A 7,758-nucleotide genomic window follows, 5' to 3' on the forward strand; every position below is an offset into this window, starting at 1 on the left:
TGGTGTTGAATTTATTTCCACCATCAAAAGCATATTCAAACACTGCATCTACAAAAAATTTTGAAATTATTTTAAACAGTTTCCAACCACTTTTAACTAGACAATTCCTCAGCCTTCGTAAACTAGGACAATTAAATTTGTACAAACTTTTCCGAGCTAAAACGGTGTACAGTCTACGGTTATGGCGAATTTGACGGGAAATTTTGACCACCACCTAATTTGAAAAAATTCTGTCACAGTGTCATTGATTTGAAATTCCAAATCCTGCTTGTACCTGCCGGCTCCTTGCCCAAATATCACGGCACTCGCCTGTTCGAATTTGGTTTCATTTTTATCTGTAACGTAGGGTTTTCTAAGTCTCTACAATTCAAACCCAAGTGCCTCTGAAATATTTTAAATTTTTGTATTTATTTATATATAATTAAAACTTACAATATCACAAAGATGTATATTATATAATTGTGAAAATTAAATAAATAAATAAATTATTTAAATAGAATAATAAATTATTTAATTATGTTGTAAAGTGTTTCTCTCTGAAATTAACTCCCCTTTGTCTTTATCTTTGTTTTAGGTGTCTTACTATTAAAATATTTGCCACCATTGGATCAAAACTCTCTCTTTATAACTGAAACAATACCCATCTTTAGTCCATACTCATCACTTAGGCCTGTAATTTTTTGTGTGTTTCTTATTGTTGTTGTAGGACTCTGTGGGAAGACGATATTCATCCAGCCAAATGATGGCGAACACTGGGAAGAACGACCGGCAGCAGAGTATGTGATTTCCAGGGGATGAATCAAAGGTGTTTTTGAAAAAACCATGGAGTCTTTGATTTCCCCGTATCCATGGACGAATGCTGAGCTTTCATGGCAACGAACAAGGTTTCATTTCATTTTCAACTTGAGAAGAATTGGATGAACGATACTGTGTAGGAAGAAATTTAATACATTTGGATTTACTGTTAATTTTATTTAATTTCTTTGGTTTATTCCTTGAATGAACGATACTGTGTTGGAAGAAATTTAATACATTTGGATTTACTATTAATTTTATTTAATTTATTTGGTTTATTCTGATTTTTGTCTATTTTTGTGTGTGGGATTGGCGTTGGGGTTTGTTGCAGTCAATTCCATTTGTAAATTCGTGAGCCAGTTTTTATCGGGTGGTTCCACTGGTTCTTTTGCCTTTGGGAACACGGAAAAATGACTGGCAGCAAAATATGTGATTTCCAGAGGATGAATCAAAAGTGTTTCTGAAAAACCATGGGGTTTTCGATTTCCCCATATCCATGGATGAATGCTGAGCTCTCATGGCAGCGAATGGGGTTTCATTTCATTTTCAGCTTAGAAGAATTGGATGAACGATATTGTGTTGGAAGAAATTTAATACATTTGGATTTATTGTTACTTTTAATTTCTTCCGTTTATTCTGATTCTGGTCTATTTCTGTGCGTGGGATTGGTGCTGGGGTTTGTCACAGTCAATTCCATTTGTCAATTGGTGAGCCAATTTTTATCTGATGGTTTCACTGGTTCTTTTTCTGACTACATAGATATTCACAGGTACCCTCATTTCTCTTGATCAAATTATCACAAATCTGAGAGTTGTTCTGGAAATCTACAAGTATTATGTTTGAGTTTGTTTTGATCACGCGGATGGAGAATGAACAGGAGCCATCATGAGTATGGTGGGAAGAAATGACATGCAGTTCTCGAGTCTATTTGTGTTCTTCCAATAAAAACGAGCCTAGATCCATCCCAAGCTGAGGTACAAGTATTTTCATCCCTGGCAGTGTTGAAAATGTCACCTGTTCTAAGTGAAGGTGAAGACACGTGGAATTTTTTGTTGTATGAAAAAAGCATGCTTTTGTATTAATTTCAGATGAGTTGCAAATTTACATATAGTCTGGCAGAGATATACCAGAAACAAAAAACATAGACTTAACAAGTCTATAAAAAGTCACCATAAAAACATTACCTCCTATAAACAGTACAAGGAGGGAAAACAGAGATATGTGACAAAACATAGGATATATGTATGAAATCAGTATACAAACCAAAAATTTAGGCAAGAGTTAGGCAAGAGTGAGATAAATCCCTGTTGATATAGGAACATCACCTGCAAAAGATGAAAAACTTGCTTTGCAAAGGACATTGTGAGAGACCTAGTGGCCAGAAACAAAAACAAGGAGAGAAAGAAAATGATACAGATTATGTTCCAGGGAGGGAAAAATCCTCTATCTGATAAGTAATATTACCCAGAAGAATGTCCATTTTCCATTTACCCAGTTGTATTAGTAGCCCTTTCTTTGACAAACTGTCTGCTTGTACATTTTGTGATCTGTCCACATGTTGAATAGAATAATCCTTTTTTCTTTTCTAGAAAAAATCGATTCTGTTCATCCATCCTGTTAGCATTTGATTTTTTATGGAAAGTTTGCCAGTGACATGATCAATTATGATTTTAGAATCTCCATAGATATGAAGAGCCGGGATGTTTAGGAAAGTACTGAGATATAGGAGACCTGAAAGTGCCATTGCTTCAGCTTTGTTATTTGTGCCTTCTCCACCATTCCAGTGAATGGAGAAATTTTGATGTTCATTCATAGAAATGAAAATACCGCAGGCACATATCCCGTTTTGCACTGCCCCATCGAAAAAAGCCCTAGGGAATTTCAATTGAGAAATTTTTTGTTTCCTGATTTTGTTTTTATATTGTATGATCTGGGGCGAAAAAGAGTTATAGAGAGAGATGATCTTGTAGAAAACTAGCTGAAAATATTCCTGTTTGTTTTGAAACAGATACTTGTTTCTCCACTTCCATTGCCAATCAATAAGATTAAATCAATAAATGACAGTTGAAACATGTGGCAGCAAAAAATAAATACGTCCACACTAACTACTACCGGTCTTCTTTTATATCTTTGTGCTTAGCATTAGTTTACACAAAATGCAAGATTAGACTATCTCTTGTGCCCTAATAACAGCAGCAAGCATCTTACATCCTTTGTTCTAATATATGTTATGTCTTCTCCTATTGTGAGAACAAACTTCTTCTAACTTGTGTTGCATTGTATTGATTGTAGCATCCTTTCCCCATTTGCAAGCTATCTGTGCATCTTTTAACTCTCCTACCAAAGCAAGATTGGTTTCTTGCTAAGTGCTAGTTTGTTGGCTACATCTATCTCAACCCCAATCAAGGGATAAAACAAATTGCAGTGTAACTCCTTTTGAATCAATGGATAGAACTTCTTTTCATGTTGTCAACCAAATCTTTTTGGAAGAAACTGTGTTGGGTGTGGGGAATGTTTGATGTTTTGAGGGACGCTCTACCTATGAAAATAATGTTGTTTGTTCCTGATGGTGGGTGGACCATCCTCAGAAAATTTCCACACACAACACAATTTCTTTTAGAAGCATTTTATCCACAACATCAGTTCAAACTATGGAAATCTTCATTCCCAAACTTCTTTTCATTTAAAAGATTCAAGGTTAAGATATATTTTCTCTTTGGTTTCCCACACAAACATAATTTCCTTTAAAAACATTTGATCGGAAACATGAGTTCAAACTGTGAAAACATTTTCATATAAAGATGAAAAGATTTAGGGTATATTTACTCTTTTGAGATTATGCACATTCATACTTTTCCATCATTATTAGCTCAATGATGATATTACACAACGTGACATACCCATCTTTCACTGAAATGAAACATCTTTGATTGCTTATCTTGGTGCAATACTCAATCTTTTTACAGGGTTTCATATAGTGAATGATAAGGTTATTAGCCTGCCCTTAACAAAATTAACACCAAGGTATCTTTCTGCACAGGATTTCCGAGAACAGTGATCGAGACTGTCATTTCTCGTTTGTGAAAAACTAGACGCTGGTTCACATCGAAGACTATGAGAAGACACTGAAAATGCCTCTGTTATTCTCTGAATTTGGAATCCCTAAAAGAGATGGAGGATATAAGGAGAGTTTCATGGAGGTTGTGTATGAGAGTGTGTTAAGGTCTTCAAGAATGGGTGGAGCAGCAGGAGGGAGCCTGGTATGGAAGCTAGTGTCTCCAGAGGACAGAGATCATATGGGAGATGGGTTTGAGATCGGGTTTTCATAGGTTCAGTCATATGAATGAGTCTTAGCCCTGATGGTCTGTGTATTGTGAGGTTTAACAATAGGATGTTCTATGAGAAGGTAATCAGTGCATGGAGAGATGGTACAGATTACAGTAGGATTCATCTTGTTGTGCAGTATTTTCAATGTGTGACTGGCTTCACACAACCTGAGATAATAAAAAACTTGAAGAAGCCTGTGAAAACAAATTCTCCATTTGGTTGGCCTTCGGGGTTTCTGAGAATGGGGAGTGACCCTTTTAATGCATTTATTGCTCATAGAAATTTTAAGCCCATTTGAATATGCGGCATAGTGCTCAGAATTTCATTGGAATTGGGCTTCTTTGCTCAGGTAAGGTCCTAGTCTGGAGATCTGCCAAGTAATCATAAAAGAGAGAGATGTACCCCATGGGTGCATGGTCAACATTCCAATTTAATTTGTAGAATTTATCCTGGTATTTATTCTTCTTATTTAATGTGGGTTGTGGAGTACCCTGTTGAAATATTGTCATCATGTTTTGCATATGGGTTTCAGTAAGAGCACTAAGTCTAGTGGGATGTGACCTGTAAGCCAAATGAAAAACTCTGTTGTTCGATACCAGAATTAACAGTATGGTTGAACACTTAAAGGTCATCGTACACATGGTAGATTTCTATTAGGCATGTTAATTTTAAGTGTGCCTTTCTTTCATTTTTGGAAAATGCATCTTATAGTTCATCAACAAAGAATACATTAAGAATTATATATTATGGAGCTAATGCTTGAGCTGAAAGGTTACCCATACCTACATAGACAAGGAATAATAGTCTATCAGCTCTGACACCAATTGCAAGAAAATCTTTATCTGCATCTTTCTTGAAAATGATATTCCTGAATGAAATCTGGACAGCCAATTATGAACCATAATCTTAAAGTTGTGGGTTCTCCCAAACTAAATGGATTAGTCACTGAGACTGTCATTTCTCGTTTGTGAGAAAATGGACGCGGGTTCACATCGAAGACTGAGAAGACACTAAAAATGCCTCTGTTATTCTCTGAATTTTGAATCCCTAAAAGAGATGGAGGATAGAGGGAGAGTTTCATGGAGGTTGTGTATGAGAGTGTGCTAAGGTCTTCATGAATGGGTGGAGCAGCAGAAGGGAGCCTGGTATGGCAGCTAGTGTCTTCTTAAAGTTGTGGGTTCTCCCAAACTAAATGGATTAGTCACCCCCATCAACGATTGGGCACAGAGGAGAAAAAGAGTTGTTGTGTAAAAGAAGAAAGTGGATATTAAAGCACATATAAATGCATCTAGTTCTTTGTCTATGACATAAGCAATATAATGCCCACAGTGGGTAAAACAGTTAGTGAATGGGTGCCCTATGGGTGTTTCACTAGTGTAACCCTCAACTAGATATTATAGCGGTAGTAGTTGTAATCAACACCATGTCATGTCAGTACAAGACTGGCTTATTTTTTGATTCCTCTAGTCTCTCTCACACACAAAAAACAAAAACAAGACCAAAAAAAAAGTATAAAATGCTTTGAGTCCTACAAATTATTGTTTTAGGAATTTGAATGTTGATGGAAAAGATAATCTACTTTTGCAAATCTTCAACCAGCAGTATTTATTTTTATCTTATATTTGGTGACTCGATTGATTCTTGGAGTTCTAATTGATTTTCAAGAGTTTAGCCATCTAGGATTTAAGTTGTTGCCTAAGGTTTCCTGTTATTTAAATTTTGTCTCTAAGGTTCTTGTAGCTATTCATGTAAGGCTATAATTTTGTATCTGTCTTGAGTCTATTTGTGTTTTTCCAGTAAATACCAACCTAGATCCATCCCAAGCCGAGTTACAAGTATTTTCATCCCTGGCAGTGTTGAAAACGTCACCTGTTGTAGGTGAAGAGACATGGGAAAATTTACATTGCCAATCAATAAGCTTAAATCAATAAATTATAGTTGAAACATGTGACTGGCTTCAGACAACCTGAGATAATAAAAGACTTGAAGAAGCCAGTGAAAATAGATTCTCCATTTGGTTGGCCTTTGGCATTTCTAAGAATGGGGAGTGATGAGCCCTGGAATTGGGTAACTTATTGGGCTCACTTTGCCTAATTGTTCTTCGTCAATCCACCATTTTTCATAGTTTATGCATGTTTTTTGAGTATATTTATGTTGATTGAACGAATGAGGAAGGTCACTTTACCAAGAAGGCTAATACATGGTTATTTCAGGTTTTTGGACAAATTTTGGAACAAGGCCAAGCAATTATGAGCCAGATGATAGCCAAGCATGAAGGAACAAGGGTGAGGATTCGTAGGAAGGGTGTCTCCTGCCTTAAATGGCCCCTTCCTCGAAATCTCCACCCTTAGCTCGGAGTTCAGCAGGCCATCAAAACGAATCCCAAAGGCAACCGAGCAATTTTGTGAAAAGTGACTGTTTACTGGCAGTTTGAACAGCCAAGCCCCTTGAGTTAAGGAGGGATGTTGAAGACCCTTGTAGTGCATAAATAGGAAGGCTTCCAGCCTTCGTAGGTTACTTTTTGAACTGTTGTGTTTTGCACTATAGTGCTGTCATTTTCTCAGCTCATTTTCGTAGCTATTGCTGTATAACTTTCTTGTGACATGGTTATTTTTTAGTAATGAAAAGCAGCTTTATTTGGCATCAGTTCTGAGTTTTTCTTAGGAGCCTATAGCTCTTTGGGTTGGGCCTAACCCAAGTGCCAAGGCTTCCTTCTTGTACTGTTAGATATTTTGAATGTCTTCATCAAATAATTTCTGTTAAGTAGATTACAGTTTTGCTTGATTATGTAGGTCATTGTTGATGATTGAAAATGTTTTTTTATGTTCAGATCGATTTGATAGGTTAATAACAGGGAATATCTTCAGAAAAAGGCTATCAAGCACCTCTGATCTCACCTCTACCTCAGTGGGATCGTGAGCTGGGACAAAGGTGACCTTGCTGCCAACAAAAACACTATATTTGCCTCACCATGCAATCATTAGTGTTAGATTCTCATTTGCATAAATTGATGCCATTTGTGGTTACGTGTTCAGGATCATGATTGCTTCGTTTGCATAGCTATTTCACATGATTTCGTTGCAAATAAACTTATGTTCATTTCCTTTGTTGTTACTTAGGTCAGATTAGAGTAAAGTAGCTAGGTCATTGGTTTTCCAAGTCGTTGTTCGTTCAGTTTGAGAAATAACTTGCAGAGTGCCTGTAATACCTCTCCATCTACCTATACTCCATCAATCCCATCTACTCCATCCCTTAACTTAGGTTCTTGCCTCACGTTTGCCACATTCGCTCGCATAGCCCTAATTTTTGTGCAACATTGCTCTACTCCTCCTTGGACAAACCCAACCATCCTCATCACTCCTCAGCTCCATCCACCAAGTCCTGGACCTCCTCACACCCTCATCTCACCTCCATACCCACTTCTTCACCTTTCTTCCTCCATCAACCCTCCAAAATCCCATTTCTGAACATCCTGTAGAAATTACAGAACATCCTGTAGAACCCCTGCAGACTTCCTGTAGAAGCTCACGAAAGCGGTTTCTTGATAGCCAAACTCTGTGAAACTCTCTAGAAGGGTGCTAGGGACCCCTTAGGCCCTCTTCTAACCTTCCCAACCTCTTGCAAGCATTTCCTCTC

The 7,758-nt window shown here is 37.1% G+C and overlaps 1 long non-coding RNA gene across 2 annotated transcripts; it reads left to right on the forward strand.

Annotated features, from left to right (window-relative positions):
* The first annotated feature begins 587 nt into the window (after positions 1–587).
* On the forward strand, positions 588–6,759 carry LOC149264746 (uncharacterized). Of its 2 annotated transcripts, none has more exons than XR_016250155.1 (3): positions 588–884; positions 1,127–1,769; positions 6,336–6,759. It is a non-coding gene; the product is annotated as an uncharacterized LOC149264746 (long non-coding RNA). The 2 variants fall into 2 exon arrangements; XR_016250154.1 differs by lacking the exon at positions 6,336–6,759 and adding an exon at positions 3,836–4,759.
* Positions 6,760–7,758: the final 999 nt, after the last annotated feature.

Source organism: Pinus tabuliformis, chromosome 6 (genome assembly GCF_031772625.1).
Source record: "Pinus tabuliformis cultivar Carrire ecotype Pingquan chromosome 6, CPIR1, whole genome shotgun sequence".
Lineage (NCBI taxonomy): Eukaryota > Viridiplantae > Streptophyta > Pinopsida > Pinales > Pinaceae > Pinus > Pinus tabuliformis.